Source organism: Corvus brachyrhynchos, unplaced genomic scaffold, assembly GCF_000691975.1.
Source record: "Corvus brachyrhynchos isolate BGI_N302 unplaced genomic scaffold, ASM69197v1 scaffold60, whole genome shotgun sequence".
Taxonomy (NCBI): domain Eukaryota; kingdom Metazoa; phylum Chordata; class Aves; order Passeriformes; family Corvidae; genus Corvus; species Corvus brachyrhynchos.
In genome coordinates this window covers 4,183,465-4,208,539 of record NW_008236767.1, presented here as the reverse complement: position 1 = coordinate 4,208,539, position 25,075 = coordinate 4,183,465, and the positions used below count along the sequence as shown (strand labels likewise).

At 36.1% G+C, this 25,075-nt stretch overlaps 1 protein-coding gene across 6 annotated transcripts in view; it reads left to right on the top strand.

The window, feature by feature from the left end:
• Positions 1-25,075, top strand: part of ST18 (ST18, C2H2C-type zinc finger) — a 169,304-nt gene that overhangs the window by 50,243 nt on the left and 93,986 nt on the right. Inside the window, exon 1 of one of the 6 annotated variants that reach the window (XM_017727450.1) lies at positions 19,268-19,362. The exons of 4 other annotated variants lie outside the window; for them this stretch is intronic. The gene's annotated coding sequence lies outside the window, so the exon portion shown is untranslated. Of the gene's footprint in view, positions 1-19,267; positions 19,363-24,152; positions 24,291-25,075 lie in introns of those variants that run through there. One more of the 6 variants, XM_017727449.1, reaches the window with a different exon arrangement.

Here is a 25,075-nt window from a genome sequence, read left to right as displayed (position 1 = left end):
GATGGAAAATAGTTGATTTACAGTGTACTTGGGTGATAACAGTACTTTTTCTCTGCTCTAATCTTAGCCAGTTTACAGTGAGCTTTATGCTTACTCTTTGCAAGTGCACCAGTTGTTTGGGGCTGGGAAGAAATGTTTCCCTCACTGATGAACTCATAGATGTAGATGAGTCTCCACTTGTCTGTAAGGCTTAGCTGTGTAAATGATGAAGTTAGGCTCAGAATGCCAGGTGACAATGATTAGGCAAGATGCTTGATCCTCTCTCTATTGGTCTATTAAAAACAAACAAACAAACAAACAAACAATGAAAAAAACACACAAAAAACCATAGCAAACCTTCCCTGTAGCACCAGCTCATGGGGCACTATCTGGTATAGCAACCACCTAGCTGTGTACTTCATGCCTCCCACCTAGTCATACCAACCTGCATCTAAGTCAGAAATTCCTCTCTCTCCAATATCTTATAAACCAAGTCCGTAAGTCCAATGTACTCTGAGAGGACTGGTTAAAGAAATAGTGTCTTGGAGGGTACAGATGACATCTTGGTGGCTTTCACAGGTGCCTTACTAAATTTATGGCTTCAGTAAGCCACATTCTTGGCATCTAAAGGTGCTGCATGGTCAGGCTTCCTGTTGCTCGTACCTTGTAGGATTCTGTGTTGTTTGTGGAGACACCACCACTTTTTACTACACAGTAGCTTCAACTTTATACTAATTCAAAATTAAAAATAAATATGTCCAGGTGCTTGGCAATTAAATATTTTTAGAAGACTAAGATCCTACTTTAAGTCTGAATAGTTAAATTTTGTACTGAATGCATAGTTAATTATATCAATTTCTACATTTGCAGTAAATAAGGAAGTTTTTAAATATAATAACTCACAGAATGAATACAATACTACCATGAATAGTAGGTAGAAGAGGAAAGAGGGTTAATATGTCAGACATTATAATAAGTATATCTTTATGTGTAAATCAAAAGATCTAAAATGTAAAATATTACCATTCACGAGAATTGGCAGTAGAAACAACAGAGCTTTAATCTAAAGTACACTAATGCGGCTCAAGTATAATCAGGGTTGAATAAATATTCATCACCTGTATTATATTATACTGTACTCTGAAGAGGAAGATACAGAAAAAAGTACAGGTCCATATTAAAATTCAGTTTTTGGCTTTGCAAGCTTGTTGAAGTCATTAATTTATATGCAGCTTTATAGCTAAGGGCTGACTGGTGTTGCTGCTCAGAGAATGTGCAGTTCTGTCAAAGTCAAAATGTTCCACTGAAGTGGCCAGTTTTGCATGAATTCTCTTTGAAAAGGGAAGGTGTGGGGGGAAATCCAATTCCGTCAGAACAAAAAAGGTTAAAACATTAACTTCAAGCTGATTTTTCTTGTTGACATTTGGTATTGTGCCTTAATACAAAACAACACAGTTGCTACTGAATTCTGAATAATCAAAAATTATCATTTGAGGTTTTTGTTGTGTTAGCCTTTGCTTTGGTTTGGGAAAGAGCTATGCTTAGAGTCTTAAGTTTGTTCACACATTTTGGAGTCCTTTTCAGATTAAAATAAACAGACATCTGATCCTCCAAGGATGAAACTGGTCCCTTTCTCAAATCCTGAGAAACAATTTCTTTTATTTTTAGTATTTTACAGTAACATTGCCCTTTTCTTAATTCTGGTTTCCTGCTGTGGTCCCAGTATCCTGTTTCTGCTAAGAACATATATCTCACATCTTTTAAGTTTGCTTTCTACTCAGGAGCAGAGAACACAGACAATAAATTGAAGTTGATGAAGAGAATCGGGCAAAGACCCTTTATAAAATTCACCCAGTGCTGTGCCCTAGAAAGTCTTTCTTGTTCACAGCCTGGCTAACAACAATTAGAAACAAAGCTCAGAGAGAAGATCTGAATGCTGCTTGTCCAGGGTGAAGTTACTCACAGCTTTCCAAGCCCCTAATGACACTGTAATGAAAGCACACTGCATCTGCCAAGGACTGGTGTTTTCTCATAGATAAAGATGTTGGGAACTTGACATTTTCGATACACAGAGATTCCTGACGAAAGGGATTTATTCATCACCCTGCACTGGTTAAGTGAACTTGAAGATTGCATTAATCACCAGTTGCAGATGGTTTCCACAGTTTTACATTTGTACTTCCAACCACTTTGGTTTCACGTGTTTCAGGCAGATTATTTTTTAAAGTGTCAAGTAACATCAACAACTGCTGAAGTTATTCACACTTAATCATTGCTTTCACTTACTGGTGAAAGATCCCCTCACAGGAACCCTTGAGGAATCTGAAGTGAGATACCTTGTAAGAATATTGTTTCTTTCAAGTATTCTATTCTTCTGAGCCTCAGTTAATTATACCCGTGTTACTACAGTTGCCCTAACTCAAAGGTAGTTAACGGTACTTAGTTATTCATTCGACTGTGAATAAAGCTCATAGCTTCACCTTAGGTGGAAGTAATTAGCTCAGAAACAAGTAATTTCCAGCTAGGGAGGTGAAAATCCTGTGAAAATAATTGATGATAGGACTAGTAGTAGAAAAGAGGTCATCTAGTTCTTGGTCCTGTACCTAAAATATGAGATTATTCTTCCTTCTATGCTTTGAAATGTCATTCCATTCATCAAGTTAAATATACAGTGGATTAATGACACCAGTGTGTTCTAGCCAAATTATTTCCCTTTTGAAATTCCGTCATTGTAAATGACAACATTATTTCAGTAAGCTTTCATATTCTTTGTAACAATAACAAAAATTTTGGACAATATTACACATATTCATCAGATCCTTTTAATGTAGGTCTGATTTGCAAATTGTTTGTTTCCTTTCTTCTGTACTAGATGAATATGTTACTGGTGAATAAATGTTTCCATTATTCAATTAGTTGTATAGATAGTCAAATAATGTTTAATTTTGTGACCTATTCACATTTTTCCATCAATTGGTACTAAAATACTGACAAGTAATTATTTTCATTATTCAACCAGCTTTTTAAATGATCAAATAATATTATTACGTTAAATTCAATTATTATCAGCAAATGAAGAAATGAGTGTTAGAGTATTGTCTTTCATTATTTGCTTCAACACATTTCCCTGTGCCATGAACCTGCTTTGAGATGTTTCCTGTAAAAGTAAGTCTTTTGTACTCTCACACATACGACCGATATAACCTCAGACTGAGGAATAAACCTAATGGACTGGAGGAGAAATACTGCAGACCTCACTTCTCCACTGTTGGTATGGAAGTTGACCACATCCTTTGAACTCTGCTTCTGTCAGTGGTTTAGCACGTGCTTTTTTTTCTCCCATATGAGAAACTACAGACTACTATTTCAATAAATACAATATTTGTATGTTAGTGATGTTAATGCTGCTAATTGGAATTCATTGTTCAGCCTGAAGACAGATCTGTTTGCAAGTTATAGGCTTTCTTTCCAAGCCAGTTTTGGATTTTAACACCACCTATTTTTATTTGGTATATTTTGAATTCAGCCTGACATGGTGTTCAAAAACCACTGGTATAAATATGAAAGAATATTAGTGTAGGCAGAAGAACACTGCAGTGCACTTGACAGATGGAAAAGGTTTATGGTGAATGTATCATTGCCCTATGGTGGAGAACAACACTGTTCATAGATTAATGTTCATTTTATTACAGTCATACCTTACCCTCAATCTGTGTGTAGAATTCTCTGTGAAGTCATTGTGATCTGTGTTCATCAATCAAGGGTAGTATATGACACTTAGGACCATATTTTCAAATGTCAGCTCTTGGCATCTGGAAACCCTCTGTCTTAATGTCCAAAATATTTATTGATATGTGCAAATATTGGTGGTTACAGAATGTTTTTCTGAGTGAGATAGTGAACCTGAAGTGTTTGAAAAATTTGCTGATTTTGATTTACCTGTTTGAGTTAAATTGAGCCATAGGCTTAAACCAGATGCACTCATTTAAACCAGTCCCACAAAATTTCCATTCACAACGACATTAATGCAATTTCTGCCTGGCTGTATGGCAGTGCAATCCCCTTGCTGTGTAGCTCAGGATAATATCTATCATTTAATTATTAAATCGATTAAATTTGGTTATATATAAACCCAGTTAGCAATACCACAGTTCTGAACAAAGACTTTGGACCCTATGAAGGCCTATGTTAACATATATTTCAAGAGAGTTTTGCATCATTTGAAAACCTGCCTATTTGCACTGTTTACATGTAAGCAACGTCTGTTTATCACCATTGCTGGTATCTCAGACTTCAGATAATATAAGTAAAAAAGTGGTCCCTGAAACAAGTCTGGGATAATCTCTTCTTTATAGCATACAGTCAAATGAAGAAACAATTTTGTCCACACTTGCTCAGCATGACCTCTACACTTTGTGAAATCAGCAATGACATAGGATTGTATTCTTCTAAATTGATATTATTAGAAAAGTCCTCTAACTGTTGAGATTTGAGAGGAATAATTTACCGTCAATATAATTTCCTGTGTCTCCCTTTGTGATGCTCTAATGAAGTTATTATAGTTTGGCCCTTCAGCCTATGACAGATTGAATTTTCCATGACTTAATGATGTGACAAAGTCATTGCTCAAAGGCAAATATACTTTGTAACTGATAAACTAATGCAAATTAATTTATACTTCAAGTAAACTTTTTTAAAAGGCATCCTACTTTATTTTTTAATTCAAATTAAAACCCAAGCACTATAGTAATTTAGTGGTCTTAAGAAAGCAATAAGTACAATCTGTGATGTGAAAAGAAGTATTGCTACAGGATTAGGGAAGTTTCAGAACTTTAATCTTTTATTTTCCATACTGTTTGACTATGACGATGGCCAGTGTCCTTTTAAAAAAACTTTATCTGTATCATAGGCTGATTTAGAACAGAAGGAGGAACTGGATGTAAAAGTAATTTTCACTTGTCATGTTCATGCAAAGAATATGTGAATTATTACTCTCAACAACAAAAGCTTTACCCAGATTGTCAATTCACTTATTTCATTGCCTTTAGGCCAGAACTCTGGACAAGGGTTTGGTGCTGTCACATATCCTTTTCCATCTCATTTAAGTGATCTGGCCTCTGTTTTGGGAATGTATTTTTATTGTGCTGTTAAGCCCTGTGTCCCACACATGAATATTTCATATCTCTACTAAGTGCTTACACTGAATATATTAGCCCCTGGTTTTACTTTTTTTTTTCATGCCTGTTGCCACAAATAAGGTGGTAAGCATGGCCTAAATATACATGAATAATCCTTTATGAGATGGGAATTTTCAGATGCCAATAACAGCTACTTTGTCAGGTTTTGGCTAGGCTATTGAAAATGTTTAAACATAATCTGTCCATCATATTACGTAAGCATTTTTCTATTTATATCTGCTTTACCAGTCCACAACAAACATAATGAGCAACAAATGAAGCAGTGGCCAAAAGACACGTTTATGACTCATGCATATGCCAAGGGACTGTCCTAATATGGGCACTGCTTGGCATTTCTGCTAGCAACAGACCAGAGAGTAACTCTTATTTGACCGTAGTTTTTAAGTTTACAGTCAAAGCCCTAGACTTTACTCATCTTCATGTAAATTAATGGTAAAGTTACAATTGACTTATTCTACTTAATATGAGAGATATCAGGGGCTGAAGACAGAGGCAGTTCAAACCAGTATTTTACATCCAAAGCACAGTACAAACAAGAACAAAATTTGTCCTGTACTGTGGTAAAAAGAAAACATGTAACTGTGCCCTTTTGATGCTATTCAGACAGACCTAAACTAAATTAACACTGCAATTTAGCTACACCTATTATCTAAGAAATACGCTTGGCTGTGGTAATGGCCAAGATTCATAACCTCATTTCACCCATTCTTGTGATGACTAGAATATTTCCCAACAATGAATCTCCTGATAGTTTATCCAGATTGCATCTATAGAGCTGAAAATATATGTGCACTTCCCATGAGTGATTTTGAGATGAACGACGGAAATGGAGCAAAGAATGAGTTAATAATAGGGCAAGAAGGATACCTTATATCATGTTAGGGAGGAATGATCTATGTTTTGGGCCTGTGTAGAAACTTCCTTCCATGGTATTCTGTTGCTGCCTGCCCCTGAGGTGCAGCCAGGCCCAAGACTGCGCAGCCATGCCCTGACTTGCTTGAGCCACGTGCTCTGAGACCGCCTTTGCTCCCGGCGCGGGTAAAAGTTGTAAAAAGCACTGACTCTCTGGAGCAGTGGCCAATTGGCCAGTTACCCTGGGTCCGCCCCCTGCCTTCCCCTCTCCCTTCCCCCGAATAAAAGAGAGAGCTCGGAGTGGGCCTGTGCTGTTTGGCTCTGCTGCCCTTCTGCTAGCGGCTTCTGTGTGTCTGTCTCGGACCGAGAGCAATCTGCTAGCAGGATTAAAGCAAAGAGCGAGAGCTATGTTTCTACCTCTTTGCTTCTGCTCTTGGTATCAGCTTTGCAGCTACCACTTGCGGCTTTTGGAGCTACTGAAGTGCTAGATCGCCCATGCAGTCTCTCTAGGCAGCTTGGGGCTTTCTAAGGCACTGAGCTATGAGCCTGGCTGGCTAAGTGTGCTGTAAATATATCCACAGTATTCTATCCTAAGGTTTAAAAAGAATATGCTAGGGGACTTTCAACTCTTCTGTTTCTCCCATTTGCACACTGGAGTTATGAGCCAGATGTACAGGTGCTCCAGGAGACGTTCTTGGGACTATCTGGTTGTGGAGCACCTGACAGATGAACAGCTATATATAAACATTCTATCTCGTTAAGCATTTCTTATTTACTTAGCATAGTTATGTGTCCTTTTGCTGTGGAAACAGGGCCCCTCTCCATCTTCAGAAGATGCTGCAGGAATCACGTCTCTATTTTTTAAAATCACGGTAGCCTTCCCTGCAAGCTGTACGTGCAAGGCTTGGAAATGGTACAATGATCCTACCAATGTGCAGCTCTGAAATAGCCTATGTCTTGGCTACACAGAAGAAATCTGTGCTAACATTCTGAGTCCTCCTCCATCAGTGCAGAACAACTTCAGAAGTCAGCTATATTATAATACCTCTGTTTGACTAATCAAGTGCTTCGTATAAAGTCCACTTCTGCTGTTAAAAACTCCTTGGTTGATTTCCTGTACTTCCAATGAGCCCAATCTCCTTTATTCAACACAAAAAACTCCTTCATCAAGGAGTTTACATGAAGCTGTAGAGTAGGATGCAATATTTGTTACACAGGGAGTCAGAGAAGCAGCGTTATTACCACCATGCAGGTTTGGAATTTATTGACATCTCTGCTTCAGACTGGAGCCTTGCCACCAGTTTATACTAAAAGCTTGAAGCATGCTGAGTTCAATGGAAGCTTTTTGTATTGAAACCTGAGTGCTGCATCTCAAGCTCTAGGTGCCTATTTGTTGACTTTTCAGAAATAAACATGTTAAAAACCCTTTTTAAGGGTTAGAAGAGGTTCCATATCACCAAATGAAGTTTTTATCTATATGTTTTATTTTGTATTTATTTTTCAATCATCTGCATATTAACATCTGATTAGCAACCATTTGTTTAAGAGAGCATATCAGGTTATCTGGCTGGAGATAACAAAGCATGTTTTCCATAGAGGCTTCCAGACTAGAGGCTACACAGATGTGCCTGAGTTAAAAGGATCTCCCTGTCTACTTTGAGAAGTGTAGATGGCTTCTGTATTTAGAGAAAACTCATCTGAAGCATCATAAAATAAAATGTACGGAAAATATAATATTCCATAATTAAGATTTCTAATGAATTGCCTTGTTAATCCATACAGTGTATGCATGTTGCAAAATTTTCCTGGCTTAATTAGTGCACTTGCTGATTATGTTTATTTCCTGATGTACACACTGATTAAGCATTGTCCATACACTGAGGCTTGAAGCAAGATCAGTCTACAAAATAGTACCTAGTCATTTAACTGGAGACTCAGAATGCAAATAGATCAACTTATGTAAAATTAAATTAGTTCTAATAGAACCCATTTTGACTGAGCAGCTGGTGACACATTATAAACAGAATTCTCTTGTTATGTGAAATAAAGGGCTTCTGCTAACAGATGCTTATATACTTTTAAGCCACAAAAAATATTGTATTATGTTTAAGGTCTAAAGTTAATGAAAGAAGATAAATTCTGAGCTTGTTAGGTAACACTTCTGCACTGGATCTCAGCATTCTCATCTGAATACTGTATAAGGTCAGGTAGCCCCTTGCAACTCTCCATGTACGAACTTAAAAGTGAGTAATCACTAAATCATGAGTCTCACAGCTAGCACATCAAACCTTCTCTCTTTAACAAGCAGTGTCTGTCAGCTGATTTTTGAAATACACTATTAAGGTTTGCTACTGTCCCTTAAATCTTAATTATTTTGTTCTTTTAATATAAATGAGTACTTTTTGTTAATTATTTTTTGGAACATAATTTCAGACTTGTCTCAACACTCAAACTAGCAATTATGAAGCAGTTTTGTGCCGTTCCTAGTCAACATTTGACAATGAACCACACTTTTTTCCTAGGAATGCTGTCAGGCTTTCTGAAATGTGTAAAGTCCCAGTGATAGACATTTTCTTGGTGACAGAACATTTAGTGTTCTGTATGAATGAGTCTGGTGTGTTTAAACTCCTGGACATACTGATAATTTATGGTAAATTTGGGCCTTCAAGAAAAAGAACAGAATAACTTCAATAGAAATAAGTAAATTTTTATTTTAAGTAAATTTTAAATTTATAAAAAAAAACAAGTGAGTAATACATTAAAGGTCTAAATTTGTATTTTCTGGCTTAAATGGATTTAACTCTGGTCATGGATTTATTTAAAGATAACTTTTTGTGAAGAAGACATTATACTTATGGGCTCCTTGATTCTTGTTCTGCATTTGACAATGCTTACCCTAGCAAAATTTCTCTCCTTAACTGATTTTCTGCATACAGCAGCATACAAATTAATGCATATGGATGCTTTAAAACATTACAAAATTAGTCATATCTTTGGTAAGTTAATTAGGAAAACAATCACATGTTTCTTTTTTTATTCAATTCCTGGTGAATTTATGATTGCATTTTGGTTTTTAGTCAGTGGCACCTACTAAGCAGAATTAAAAATATTGGTTGATCTGGTAGATTTTTTCTGGCTTTACTCAGTTTTAATTTAATATCAGTGTATTCTATGGAGTTAGAGGTCTACAGAGTTTATGCCACTGTATTTTAATCAACTCTTGCAGAACCTAGATGAGTAAAGACAGATGAAAGTCATAGCAATTTAAATATATAATTCTTACTATGATTTGAATAAATGAGCAATAAAGCTTAACTCAAAGAATTGCATTTGTACTTATTTTCTTAATGCAAGGTTGAACTATGAAGATGAGGATTATCAATTAGCATGGATCTTGTACATTTGCTACTTCTTTTTTACAACCTGGAAGATACACTAGCTTCACATTTGAATAAAATCACCTGAATGTACATTTCTTCAATTACCTACTTTGTGTATTTTGCTTGAAAATGTGAGATAACATTTTTTTATTTAAGGGACTTAAATTTTTATCCTTATAATTTAGCTCTCTGTTTCTGTGGGGAAAAAGGAATTCAATGTTGCACATATACAATCAAACATTGATATCACAATTGCTGCATAAAATTATAGTTTAGATGCATTATAAAAAGTACTGAAACATTCTACACTTAGAACTGATTTGTAAAACAAAAAAAAGGTTGTAATGTGTTCCAGGTATGGTTTGATATTTTATGACAAGTCTTTCACATGTTTATTCACATGTTTATTCATACACAGACTTGAAGAGGAAAAAAATGTTACTGATTGTTCATGACTTGATAATTAATTTCTTTTTGCACTTTGAGTACCTAAACCAGAAAATATTTTTCCTGGATACTCAAAAAGGCATGGTTCCAGTTTTCTCTTCTAGTAATGTAATAGTACCCTTTTCACACTCTTGTTTTCTGAAAAAGACTTTTGAAAAACAATTCTACTGTTTTCATTAATATTTGGAAAGGATAATTTTAACGTGAAAAGCTGGTCTTTAGAGTATTCTAGAGAAAGAATACACAAAGAAATACACATTAGGTACTTAGGCAGTAATGTTAGGAGGCATTTTGTAAATGTGAAATGTAAATTTCGTCTTTAAATACAGTCCTTTATTCCATCATTTCAATTAATAAACATGTGTGAGAATTAAATTTTTAAACTAATTTCCTCCATAGTCACTTAAGATTTTAATACTGCAGAAAAGAATTAAAATGCATGAATCTTTTAGCAACCCTCACTGGTACATTATAGTTCTGCTCCAAAGAGTTTCCAAACTATGAAGAAAAAAGCCTGTCTTTTGTACAAGTGAAGTTTTTTGCCTCCTGTGTCTAAAAAGGCAAGCGTCTTTATACCCAGGAATTGTGCTTTTAAGTGTGGTAGGCTCTTAATTTGCCTGCTTTATGCCTTAATGCAAAGCTCTTTAAGTTGGAAGGGTGTTCTCACCTATCACTGTAATGAAAACATTTAAAAGCGTTAGGTTCACTAATCATAGACATAACACAAAATCTAGCTCAATGGCTTTCTGCAGATATTAGAAGCAACGAACAACAGATAAGAATGGACTTTAATCTACACCAAAGTCTGGGAGACTAGACTGTATATCTGAATTTACATGCAATTAAATCATTCCTCCAAGGATGTCCATTTTACCATATCTCATCTCTTCTGTGTTCCCTTGAAGACACTGAAAAAAACTCACACCACTATGACTTCTAATTATTTGAAAACAATCCCAATTTAAATTTGCATAATCTCATCCTTTTCCTTGCTGTTTGTTGTTTGTCAGTAGCCTTTAATGGTAGTGAAACATCCAGCTGACTGAAAAACATTTACTGCTAGTCAAACCTTGTTGCAATAAAAACTGAGGCTAATAATATCATACCTGGGCACTGGTTATTATGGTCACAGTTTACCTTCCTGACACTGTCTCTGTGGTCTCACCCATTTTATACCCAGAAAAGAGAAAAACAACACACATTCCAGACTGAAATTTAAACAGCCAAAAATCATTCTACCATTATGCAAGAAGACAATACAAAGAAAGCAAACTCAATCCAAACACATTTAAATTGCTGCTTTAGCCTGCATGGCCTTTTCATATGTTTCACACCAAAAAATGCCTAAAAAACCACAAAAATCCCAAAACAAAAGAACACAAAAAAATCCCCCCAAAAAACCACTAACCCCAAACTAATCCAAGATCGCAGCTCTGACAAAGTGCAAAGCTTCCTAATTTTCCCTTTCTAAAATGTATCAACTGCAAAATGCCAGTGTGCTAGGATCGGAATTAAAACCACATGAAGTGAAATATCAAACTTTATGCTCAAAAGAACTAAGAAAGTTCCCGAGACACAACCTTAATTTAAAGAAGCAAAATTGCAAGAAGTCATGCAGAGCAGTATTCTCCTCCCCTCCTTGGAAATGTGCAGCTCTTTATTATGGAAAGGCAGTAGCCCCTCTATAGTTAGAGTTGCAATCAACTTCCATTATAAAGCCCTATTTTAGCCCCCTGTAACTTTGGCTTGTAAAATTGGAATACAAATTGCCATATTTTCTCCAAAAGCAAAGAAGAATAGCTGAGGATTTTTTTTGTTTATTTAGTGGGGTGTGATGATTAGGTTTTATTTTTAGCTTTTTTTTTTTTTTTGAGGACAAGTTTTTTAACTGTTACAAAGTTTAAGTGAGTAAGGAAAAATTAACACGTTTAAATTTTTAGGTTTTTGGAGATTTTTACAGTTGCTGCCGTATCTGCTCTTATTAGTTAAAATTATTTTCAAATGATTTAATTAAAAACCCTGTTGCCTTTTCTCTGTTAGGAGGGATGGGCTAATTTTTCTGCTGCTGCTGACAGAAAGAATATTTTGCTGGTGACTTTTATGGACATAGGACTAGGCAGTCTGATCAATATTTTCAAAAGCAAGTCATGTTTGGGAGTGTGGTGTATCTCTCAAAGCGGAGCATAATTCACATGTTGATCTACCTGGAGTTTTTGAGCAAGTGATTAGTTTCTGGGGCTCTCTGCATATTCTTGGTTGACATTTCCAACACAGAGGGAATGGCTGAGCTTTTAATTTAAAGACTGCTTTTAGAAATGCCAGAAGAAAACATATACTTAGTTACTGAGGGCTAGTGACTAATGACACAGTGGTTTACACTAGCCACTCCCAGCATTCAGCCTTATTTATCACGCTTGGCTCATTTCCTAGGATTAGGTCCAGAGTAGCCTCCGGCCATGTAGGCTGTTCATCAAAGTGTGTAAGAAAAGAAAGCAAGTCTAGTCCGTGGAAATATAGTTCCCCCTCTTTTCAGATGGTTGTTATCCCCTTCTGGATTTAAGCTTTTTAAATACTTTATGATTAAAGACCAGGCATTCTTGTAGGTCTCATTGATTCACTGAGGAAAAAAAAAAGACAAAAAACCCCTCTTATGGCTCTCCTTTACTTTTGTGTAAACTGCTGGGAAAAAGTTTATAATACTATTTCCATTCTATTAAAATTATCTCTTCAGTGTTATAAAGAAGATTTTTCTGCCCTGAAGGCTTAAATAAATTATGCAAAAACATTACATATATATGTTTATGTGTTTATATAAAATATATATTTGCACATAGATACTTGAAAACAGAAATCATTTTACATGTGCCTATTTATAGCTGTTTGGACAGCCAGAGTTTGCACACTCTGTGCGGACACTGTGTTATAACATTAAGTATTGTAATTGTTTACTGCATTAGTAAGGTATTTTAAAATCCTAACAAGATTCACAAAATGTAAATTTAAATCCAATTGTGATCATATACTCAAAATATTGCATACACAGACTTTGGATCCTTTTCACTCAACGCTTAAGATGTCCTTATGAGATCACTGTGTCTTATGGCATAATTTAACTCTTTGAACACATTCCAGTAAACTTATTCAAAGTTCAGCAACATTATTTTAATGTTATTAAAAAAACCCTGAACAATATAAATTCAGAAATTTTAAAAACAATGAAACTTGACAAGATTTAAAAAATATAATAGAAATCTCTGTACTAGGAAGATGGTTCTACTGAACAAGTCAGAGTGGTTTTAATAGGATATCTCTATAAAATATATCTTAAAAATTTAGAAGCAGAAGGAAAATCCTGTGCCAAAATCCTGGCGAGTTAAAGAAGGAAGAAGATGCCAATATTTTCTGTCTTTATATCCACAAAAGATATATTTAAAAATGCTTCTTTCGACTGGCTGTTTTCATCGTGATAATTAATGTTGAGACCCATTTGAATTTTGGTGCACCACATAGAATTTTTAAAACCCAAGAATGCTAAGATGTTTCAAGAACATCATTAGGGTTTTCTTTGGAGAAGAACTATGTTCTTCACATAAGCAGAAAGGAGAAGGAAAATGATGTGCAGGATTTCCCTGGAGGAAGCAGCTGTCAGGGATCATGTAAGACATTGCTGGCAATAGGTGTTGGAGTTTTGTGTATGTTGCTGAGAGAGCAGCAGAAAAGGTTGCCTTGGCGCTTTCCCAAGGCATGGCTATCAACTGCAAAGCTCTGAAGAGCCACAGCTGGAAGCCAAAGGAAATATGAGGACAGGAACTTAGAGTGCAAGACAGGTGTTCAGCAGATGGGTGTTTACCTGTTGAATTCTCTAATCTGGAAAACCGTGGCATGTGAGCAACAGAAACAGAGCAAGCAGACACACTTGCCTGCAGGCAAGTCCAAATCAGAGAAAGAGTGGTTCCCAAACAGAAACTGGAATGATCCTAGTTGTGATAGGTAAGCTTTAATAAAAAATACATAAGGAAAAATATGAAGGGAATTGAGGGAAAGACAGAGATCAAGATATTTAGACGGCTATGTTGAGTTTTGTACTTCTCAGTACTATTTGGATTAGGTGAGCTTTGTATTAACATTGTCAGGGCTCATTTGGTCTGTTAGAAATAATTATATTCCCAAACAAGAGTCTGATGCTGCAGATACTCATGGTGAAGTTTTTCGAGGCTAACAGTAGAAGTTAGAGGCATCACCCCTACTTCTTACATTTATGGTACCTTCTAAAATTTATGATGGTGTGTGAAAGGTAGGAATGGCACATACCCTCACAAACACTTAAAATAAGCAGCAAACAGATCAATAATTTAGAAGTCAAAAATTCTCTAAAATAAGGTTTACATAAACAGAATAATTTTGCTTTCTGAGTCAAGACTTGAAAATTACTAATATATGACATGATCCAACATTGTGACTCAAAAGAATTTTTCCAGCTGATCAGCTATCTAAAATGCAAATGAAAATCTGGTAGTATCTAGAATAGAAAGTTACCACAATAGCAATATGATTATTGTTTTTTTATTTATGCATTTAATAATGCAATGATTAGGAGAAGGATGTGTTTGAAGCTTTTTTTAATTAGCAGCAAGAGCGGAGAAAATTTGTTACTATTTAGCCTTATTATGTGAGTTTTTGAAAGGATTAATCCGTATTTGACATCACCTACACCTAATTTTCAGTGATTATTAAATAACTGTTTTCAGTTACTTATTAAGGCTATATTTTAAAGTAAATAAGACTGCAAAAAGACAATTCTTTTCCCCCTAGTTTTAAATCTGCCTGAGTTTCATAAAACTGCAACTCTATCCAGCACTATTCTAATCTCGCTGTCAGTGAGGTACAATCCCAACAATAAGCTCCATTAAGATTACTTTTTTACATCCTTTGCTTGGAGAGTTTTCCATAGTCCTCTGCGTATGTTTATAGAAGGCCTGAGAGAATTGGGTGCATGCCTGCACTAAGAGGCTTCAAGAAAACTCACCTGAAATGTCTGTTTTCAGCTTTCTGTGATATAATCTATTGGCAGGAAAGGAGTACTTCAAAATTTGCTGGCTTTCTCTAGGGCAATGTTGAGCAAACATTTAAGAAAAAATTGGCTAGAGAGAAGATGAAATCTTTCTGTTATTTTAGGGAATAGAGTATTTCATAGAGAACATGCTGAAAACCTTTACATTCCCACAAGCCAATATATAATTTTAGTTGGATAATTGTTCCCTAGTTAATATTACTTCAGGTATCTTTTCTTCTTCTCCTTTCTATTCCTCTAAACTGACATTTTTGAAGTAATATGTTGTACAAACATGGTTAGTACATTTTCTAAATGTCATTTCAAAGTTGAATGTTTAATGAATTGTAGTTTTTATGTTATGTATATATCTGCCAGCTTTCCTCAGCATAAGCCTGGTAAAATAACTCACTCCAGGCTGATTTATTCTTTTTATTCAACCAGGTGCTTCATGGGTTTGGCAACTTTGGCAATGTTATTGTCTATAATGACTCTGCACTTGGTGCTTGATGATGCCAACGCGTGCAATGAATTTACTGGCACCAGCAGAGTATATTTCATTCCCTTATCTCTTTGTGAAGAATCAAGCTTCATCTCCCATATTGCTTGTTATTCAATATGTCTCATGTAATCTCTCTGATTTCTTTGGTGCCTCTCCCTTTCAGGAATGTTTAGTTGTGATTCTGCTGAGCTCATAGCTGTTCAGAGAAGTAGAAATATATCTGCTATGTTGAAGTTTCTTTATAATTATTGTCACTCTCGATTTTTTGTCTCCTGATGTCTCTTAGGCATCTCTGTTTTGTCTGGGAGGTAGAATCAGAAACAAGGTTGTCTCTTTTAAATAGATCTGGAATATCATTTGGTAAGATGGGGGGATACAGAAAGTACATCTATTTCTGCAGAGGAGGGAAAACTACTTTTTTTACTCTACTAGTCTCTCCTTCATAACTGGAAGATAAGCTAAATTCAGGTGAAAACATTGAAAACTTTAGTAGTATTTGGTACAATATTCATGGTACTTATTTAAAATTCTGTGCAGTTTTTGAAATTTTCCCTGAACTTGAATAGCAGTCAGGTAACTGGTGTACAGTCTACAAGGAAGTTTTCTTTGTCAGTCTGATTTATCTGATGTATTACCACCATTAATTTACATTTTTGTCTGCGGTCTTTGAGGAGTATTTTATTTATCAATTGAAGGCTATGAAGTCTTGCACCTGAGCATTCATGCACAATTTCTTACTGCGACAAGTCTGAATAGTAACTACTACATATTGTAATGCACATTTGTTTCATTTGTGTTTCTGCAGCAAGACATCACTCTCTCCTATTATATTTCACTTTTACCTAAGTAGCAGTTTGGGGGATAATTTAGGTTTTTTACGTTTTTCTCATTAGTCTTGGAAGCTTTGAACTTCCTATTGCTTAGAGGATTAAAATAGGGTGACTGCTGCAACCTAAAGTTTTGCTAAGTTTTAAGCACTTACATCCTAAGAACTTTTTTTTAATGGAAACTGAACACAATCCAATCTGCCAGTTTTCCATTACTTACTGGACTCCAAACCATGCAAAATGCTAAGTTGTGTTAAATCTGAACTTTAATTAGGATTGATTTAATGACAAAGATCTTTTCTTTCTTACTTAAGTGTTTCAGTGGAATGTAACAAATACCTTTCAAATCCAGTTTTTAGGAAGCAGTTTTCAATATGCATGGCACTACACATGCAACTATATAGATAGTAATCATACAGGAAAAAGTAATCTGTATCTACAAATTTTACTCATCCTCTCAGTCCCATGTTCTTCCCATGTTCAAGAGGATCTGAATAGCTCTGTTAAATGAGCTGCATCTTTAAGGTAAATGAGGTGCTTCACAGTCCAGGACTATACTTGACCCTGGAAAAAATAAAGACAATGACCTAAATGCCAGTGTCTATGATCAATTAAGGCCATGCACAGCAGATCACAGAAAAAGGAAAAAAAAAAAAGGCTAGGAAAAAACTCCATCTGGTTCAGAAGACAGTGGCCAGTCCCATAAATAACACAAGCTGTCAGGAAAACATCATTCCTTAAGTACTCTGTGTATTGGCTTTCTGTCCAACTCCAGATCCACTTCAAGGAGCTTCAGAGCTTTGCATAGGCTTGGACCAAATCTTTCTCTTCATCTCACCATAAGTGCCTTGTTCATGAATTATTTCAAATTAGCAAGGCAGAGAATGAAATATACACAAGTAAAGAACACGGACATAAACAATTCTAGAATCTTATTGCACATGCACACAGACACACAAACACAAAAAAACTGACATATACACACACGAAAAAAAAGGTCTAGGTTTTCATTTTAGCTGAGCTTTTCTGAAACAAGAAACATCTGCAACACTATGTTTGGAAAATGTAATTGCAAACTCCACACTAAAGTGTGAGGTAAAGATGAACAATAAGCTTTACTTTATAATTATTATTTTTTAAATTATTCTCTTGGGACCGAAACCCATTTTTACTCCAGTAGTATCTATTACTAGGTATCTATTAAAGGTGAGAGTGCTGGGTGATGTACAGTCGCATGATAAATAAATAAATAAATGTTCTGTAAGTTTATGACATTAGTGCACAATAGAAATGTGCCTGTGTAGTTTTTTTCAGTTGGAAGACAGGTTTAATAAAAAATGGAAATACTACTAGAGAACATGAGCAATGCTGAGATGGTGTTGAGCCCTGACAAAAGAAGAGAAGAATCCACAGGCCCAGCACTGCCTCTGAAGTTTTCTATCACTCACTTCAAGAAAGCATCTGGCATCCCAATTTTCCTTCAGATGCCACTCAGTGTCTCCTCTCTGGTGTTAAATTTAGGGCTCAGGGTATGTGGGCTACTAGGAGAGCATTGAAAATTGCTTTCAACAGTCTTACCAATTTTGAGGAATTATCTCCTGTAAGGGGTAGCAAGGTTCCTTGGTTCAATTCTGCACTAAATCTCTAACAGGATGGATCCACTGCTTTTCCAGAGTGTTTCATCGGTTTTACTTAAACATCCTCCCCTCTACTGCAGAGGGAGACAAAGGAATCTCCATTTTTCTAAGGTCTTCCCCGGGGAACAGGACAAAAGACAAATAGTTTTTAGAAGTATACTTCCTTAGTTAAACACACGGTTTATAGCTGAACTTTATTTCTGAGGAATCAAATGGTTACTCCCACACCCAAAGTATTAAAGCATGTGACAATTGTGGCATGAACAGTGTGAAGAGACACTGTGGCTATTTTGCTTGCTGAGGGGTAAAATGGTGATCGCTATTCCTGCCTGCTAATCTGTTGAAGATAAATAGCAAACTGCTGCATTTACTTCTTCTCTCTGGTTTGCATTCAGAAGACAACACACAGAAAATTCACTTTGAAACATTTCCTTAAAGGTGCATGATCAATCCCTAGGGAGAAATTCGCAGCCCGGGGAGAGCCTTGTGCTTGGGTTTGATAGTGACAGATAGCAATGGAATACGGTACTTAGTGCTCCGAACTAAGAGACCATTATGTGTGCAGCTCACAGTGAGACCAAGGCAGAATAAAGCTTCCCCCAGCCCCACCCAGAAGTGTGGCCGCCTTTGTAATTTTAATTGGTCTGTGTTTGTGGAGTGGGGCCTCTATTTACTTATGGCTTGGGGCTTGTGTTTACCAAGCCTGGTGGAGGCCAAGTGTCATATCACTGAAGCTTAGTTCCTGCAAGCTCTCCTGCTATATCTTGAGGCACTTTTCTTTTCAGTATCTGTGCCTGTCTAATTCACGAGCTTCTGTGAAACAAGCACAGGAGGGTACAAGGCCTACAGGGAGGAATTACACCTAATTACTCAAATAATTGCTAGGCTGTTGCCTTCTTAGTCACTGAAAATAATTTCCAGGTCCCTGGCTTTTATAGATAGTCTTCTAGAGGCAGGAGGACACAGTCCCCTTTTTAACTCAGCCCATTCACTCACAAAATCAGAACACTCGAGCCTGCAAAATTAATAAGCACCACTTCCATTACATATATTTTAGGTTGTTGTTGCCGTGGCGATAAAGTCAGGGACATTGAATCTCCTCTGTTGAGCCATTGTTATCATCCCTGGCCATCTGCTGCAGAGGAGTGATATTCCATCTCATTTGCATGATGACTGATATATGGGAGGTTTGGAAGGACATATGCCACAGCAATCATGTGATGAAAATTAAAGTGAAAGTTTTGGGCCCAGAGCCGAAAAAAATCTGTGTATGCGCATGAGGCTGTTGATGTGCAAATGTGAATCATATTGAGAAGGTTTGAATAGGGAGGTGTGACGTAAAGAGGGGACACAAACGCAGGTGCTTATCTCTAGGCAGTCAAAGGCGCTGGATGTCATATCATGGGAACTACCTTTCAAAGACACAGCTTTAGTGCACAGTTCAGCACACAAGGGAGGAGAAACATATAAGTTTTGGAAACAAAAATAAAGTAAGTTTAACAACTTTTTCACACTATGAACCCATTGATGTTTAAGCAACTTGTACTGTTAGTAACTTTCTGTCTTTTCTTTTTCGTTTGTGCTCTAAGCTTGCAAAAAGCAAATAATCCTGTCCATATACTGATTTTAAAATCTTGAGAGATTTTTATTAAGAAGATTGAGGGGTTTTAATCCATGTTTAAAATGCTCTCTGCAAACTTTTCTTTTTTGTTTAAATGACACTAATGCTGTATGCTTGGTCATTATCTTAAATGCTATTTTGGGCCTCAATTAAAAAATAGCTACTTGTAACTGCTTTGAGAAGGCTTTCTGAATAAAATGTCATGGTGTAATTGCATTTATACTGCCTCAGTAAAGCCTTTGTTCATATACATTTTACAATTGTGCAAATTTGCAGCTCTAGCTATTTGATTTGAGGAAATGATCACAAGGACACTTTTCCTCTCATTTTGAAAAGTTACTGAACTTAAAGACTGGCTTTTAAAAAAAGAGAGAGAAAAAAATGAGGCAGGAGAGGGAGAGAGTGGGACCAGTGTATTTGTAGGAACTGTTCGATAGATGCAGGTTCACTTGCAGTTCTGTATTACAGACCAGAGAGGTTTCTCATGATGTTTTAGAATGCTTTAAAAGCATGGTGTAATGCTTTTGAAATGAAAATTACTGATCAATATATTTATTAACTCTACTCTAAGGGAAAAAAGGTCTTTCAAAGCATGGCATTTCTGTCCTTTAAATTATTTGGGATTCAGAGAGTGAGTTAAGAGCTTCTGATTTAAAAAGAGAATACTTTACTTTAGAATGAATGTATGTGTCAGGAAAATCTTTAGAAACTTAAATGACAGTAATATCAGGCAAGGTTGAAGAATGAAATGGACCTTCTGGGACAACATTTTGCAGGAGGATAATTTTTATGAAATAGCATTTGATGCTAGAGAAAGTCTGTTTAACACTGATCAGCAATAGCTCTCTCTCTCTCTGACTTTCTTTTGTCTTTAACAAAGCACTTAGTTCAGATTTTTGTCTTCCTTCATATGTAAATACCAAGACAATCTTGTGCAAGGTGCTGTGAATTTTTCCTTTAAGAGATTATAAAAGCACAAATCCCAGATTTTATCCTTAAACTGTAAAACTGTATGGGGTGAACTTTGTCAGTTAAGGATCTTTGTGGGATTCAAAATTACCATTTACTACCTCTTTTGTCAATTAAATTACTTAAGTTAATTGCATAGATGTGTCTTCTTTGGTTTGGCTGTGCAGTGGTTTTGTAATTCTTGAGGAAAAGTACAGCATTTATGATGAAAGCTTTCTCTGAGACAATAATATATTTCTGCTCTAAGGTGGCTAACAAATAATACAGATTTGGAATGAGGAATTTCCGAATATAGGCTTTGCCTCCTAACTTCCCAGTTTTGGAGCATTTTGTTTTTACTTGTAAATATCATCGTTGTGTTAGAGTACTTTCATGCCTGCAGGCTAAGATTACCAGTCTTCCTTTTTTTCCTCCTCCTTCTAAATATTCAATTACTCAATGGTAATTATTATTATGTGGCCTTCTTGGCTTACTGCATTATTAGGTTAATATAGATTTCTTGTGCCAAATTAGCGGAAATCACTGTTATACACAACAACGAATCACTTTTTTTTTTAAAGTTTTATTTACTTTGTTGAATAACAGGAAGACTTGACATCATGATGTTTTATTCTTAAGACTTTTAATAAAATATGTCTTTGAATGCTGAGCGGGAAAGGGCGTCTTTTTGTTTTGTTTTTTCTCTTGTAGGTTTCTAAAAAGTAGAAACTTTGGTTAAATTATAACTTAATTTGTTCAGATATTTATGAATAGGGATCTTTGTGACCGAAATTGCAGTTCAAGCCCCCTGATCTCTGATTCTCGTGACAGAGATGGGTAGCAGAGGTGAGAATACCGAAAATGAAAGAAGAGGAGCTGTCCAGGGTACTGCAGCTGATTAATATTTCCTGTTACTGCACCGAAAAACGTCTTTACTAAAGTGTTCACAAAACTGACACCGTTTGCTACTTTTTATTTTCCCCCTCAGAAACAGAAAAAAACCCACCCACCTTACAACGAAGTCAACTATAAAAACTATGTGCATGAAAAACTTAATTCAGGAAAATGTCATCTTTCTGTGAATAGCAAATACAGCCTCAGATCACAGTAACTTTCAAAAATTGCTTAGCAAGATTAAATTTTTGTGCAAAGGTTTTTGTCAAAGTTGCAGACAATAAAACTTTACCAGTCTAAATTAATCTATGAGTACAACACAAATGGTTACTATGGTAGTGCTGTAATGTAAACAAAACAAAGGAAAAAAAAAACCAACCCAGATCCCAATCTTGCATTACTTGATTGCTTTTGAAATGAATTCTTGTCCTTATGTGACCTGAAATGTGTGGTTCTAAAGCTATAGAAATCCAAACGATCATATTTGTTTGATATGAAATGAAAAAAAAATAGTTAAATTGAAAGTTTAACATCATGAAATTCAAAATCCCAAGCGGTATATAAACATTAAAAGAAACTTTGGACTGCTAATCCTAGGAAATGAGTTTTATGGATTGAATTCAACAAGGCTTCAGAAATGGTTCCATCTGCTGCCTAGCAGCTGGTGAAAGGATAAATTTAATTCATTAATTCATTTGGAAAAAAGGATCCAAGTAGTAAAGACTTCATTGCTCATAATGCACATAGGTGAAAATCAAAACTGAAATTAGGTCCAGTTGATCATCTTTGATAATGAGAAACATTTTCTTTGTAATTGTTATAATTATTTTGATCAGTCAGTTGACAGTATATTGGCTATATGCTGTTAACCACTATTTTTGTAAAGTTGAGAATAGTCCTGAAAGCATAACTCCTCTTCCAGAAAGAATATCCCTATTTTGGGAGTTACAGATTGTGTAGGTTTAAAAAGTTAGGTTGTTTCAGTGGAACAATATTGGTGTCTTTCTATGAGTATTTACAACTTGTCTCATATTAAGTCAATTTAAGAGTACAAAATAAGGGACTACTGAAATTAGAAAATAGACTTACGCATGGTTAAGCCACTGTAATAATCCTAACCCAGAACACCAAATGTAGTTTATTACTTTACTCTTCTATTAGACTCACGAGCTTGATCTTTTCTTTCCTTGTCTTCACCCATTTGCATTTCATGTTAAGTGCTAAAAACTTAGAGTATGAGTGAAAAGTATAAGTTAACAGCTGAGAAAGGGTGATGTTTAAATCCAGAGTTTTAAAGCCAAAATTAATTGGACAAATACTTCAATAAAAAATTGACGTTCAAGTTCTAGCTATAAAGTTTTCCAAATTACCACAATCTCCAGATAAAGATTTTTCTTTAAAGTGGTTGCATGTACTTACTTTAATCTAAATCACAAGCAATGAGTGCAAAGTTAGCTAAGGTATAAGTGGAAAAATCTCTTGTTCGTCTTTTACCAGGCACACAGGTGAACCTGTGCCTCATTACTTGCTGAGGAATACACAGGACTGATGAACCTGTTATCCTGAAACCAGCTAAATATCTTCCAATGCCTATTTTCAATGTTTCTGCTTGAGATGGTGATTTCATGAATGATATTTGGCTTTTCCCATTTCCTCTGTAGCCCATAGCTCACTGTGGTGGGTTTGTTGGATTTACTATAAAGGTTCTGTTCGCACCCTGTGGGTTGGGTTAAGAATTAGGATTTATGCATTTACTTCTACTGTTGCTTTGTTTATACAGCTTTGGTTTAGTTTTGATCCCTTTTTTTTTGCCTTTGAGGCTCTTCCACAGTGTCAGCTGCTGACTGATAGTAGGAGAACGGCCTCGTGGTGTGAATGAAAGGGACCTAGCGGTTGGTAAACAGAGATAAGGAATAAATAGAGCACAGGCAAAAGGAGATAGTTCTGTGGGAGCCCAGATTGCCGCCAGTCTGTTCAAGTGAGATGCAGTGCCTGTCCTTTTCCCAGATTAAATTAGTGTGCGAAATCTCCAGTGACCTCCTCCCCTTCTCCCCATACTCTTTAGCCAAGCTGAACAGCCTCTGCTGTAAAGTATTCATTTTATCCAGGGACAAGATGGACAATAGAACTCTCCCTGTTACTTATGGACAGCTGTCGTGATTCATGGGGCTTTTCAGCATTTCATTTTTCATAAGAGTTAAAAGGGTTTTACCTTGTAACTGACGAGAGGTTAGAAATGCAAAGATGCCAGCCCTGAGGTTGCCTGTAGTAAGGAAGTTAATAAATAAATATCACACACACACATACATACACACACAAACACATCCCCTCCCCAATGTGTGAAAGGCTGTGGTTTTTTGTTAGTCCTGCTCTTCTTATTTGAAGGGGTTTAATTGTGATAACATGATTACACTGAAGCATGAACTGCATGGAGAAATTAACAAGCAGAGACACAGCGATATGCAGGGCCCCCAAGGTTCCCTAAATTAAAGGTGACCAGTGCAAGCCCAGTGAGTGCCCTTTTCCCTTCTTTGCCCTTGCTTTTGCCTACAACTCCTATCAGTTTATTACCTGCAAATAACTCCCAGGAAAGAGTAAACACTCGTGAGATACCTCTGTGGTCCCGTATTTTTTTTTTTGTGATTTACTGCAAATATATTCAGCATTTTGACTGATTAAATAGACCTTCGGCAACCTTGAGGGTCACTGTGTAGAGTATGTACATAGAAAATGCATCAGCCCATTGTACCCTGGCAGCTAATGAGATTGGTCGTTAAGTAAATGACACAAAGCCTACAAAAAAAGCTTAGCAGCTCACTAGAGTATCACAGAGTGTCCCTGCACACCACACAACGACACAAACAGTGGACTAACCTAGCCCACCCCTGCTTTATTCTACATCACTGCTTCCCTGATGTCAGCGTGAGAGGCAGAACAAAGGCTAAAAGGCACACGGTAAGTCAGTCTGACAATTATGCCCTAGGGAGAAAGTAGAGCAAATCTTAGCCTAACCATGGGGTTGAAAGTCCGTTTCTAGACAAGTAGGTCATAATGAAGGGATTTTTTTTCCCCCTCTGTCACTTCATGATGGGGAGAAAAAATATCTCTGGAATCAAGGTTGGGTTTGTTTCTTGTTTGTTTGTTTCCTTTTCTCTCTGTCTGGTTTGCCAGCTTACAAAAGTTTCTGGAATTCCGAAAGTAACACAGGATGTTTTGTGAACTGGATATTTCAATTATAGTCTAATGAATTAAATATTCCTTGTAGGAACTGCCACACAGTAATCATTTTCTCAGATGTACTTTACATCTGATGAACTTTACAGACAGAAAGTTTCTTTTTACTTCTCTTAAAAATCTGCTGAAAATATCTTATATATATGAATACAAATTTCAATCCACTAGACAGCTACTTACACCCCTAAATCCCTGGAACGGTTTTTACAAGTATGCAGATATAAATGAAGTTGCTACTATAATTTTGGGATTTTTGAAAAAGATTTTTACGTGATGTCTTTCTCTGTGTTGTCTTTTACGTGAGCTGAAATTAAAGAGTTGAAGATTACTGCTTAACAGTTGCACAGTCATTACTTATTTTCTTTGCACAGCAGCAAAATATTCAGCTGATATCTTATAATAGCAGGTGCCTGCCTGTGTAACCAATGATAAAATCTTTTCTAGTAGTGCTTCAGTTTAGTACCTCAGGACCCTTTATTTTGCTGAAAAATGGCAACAGGAAGTTG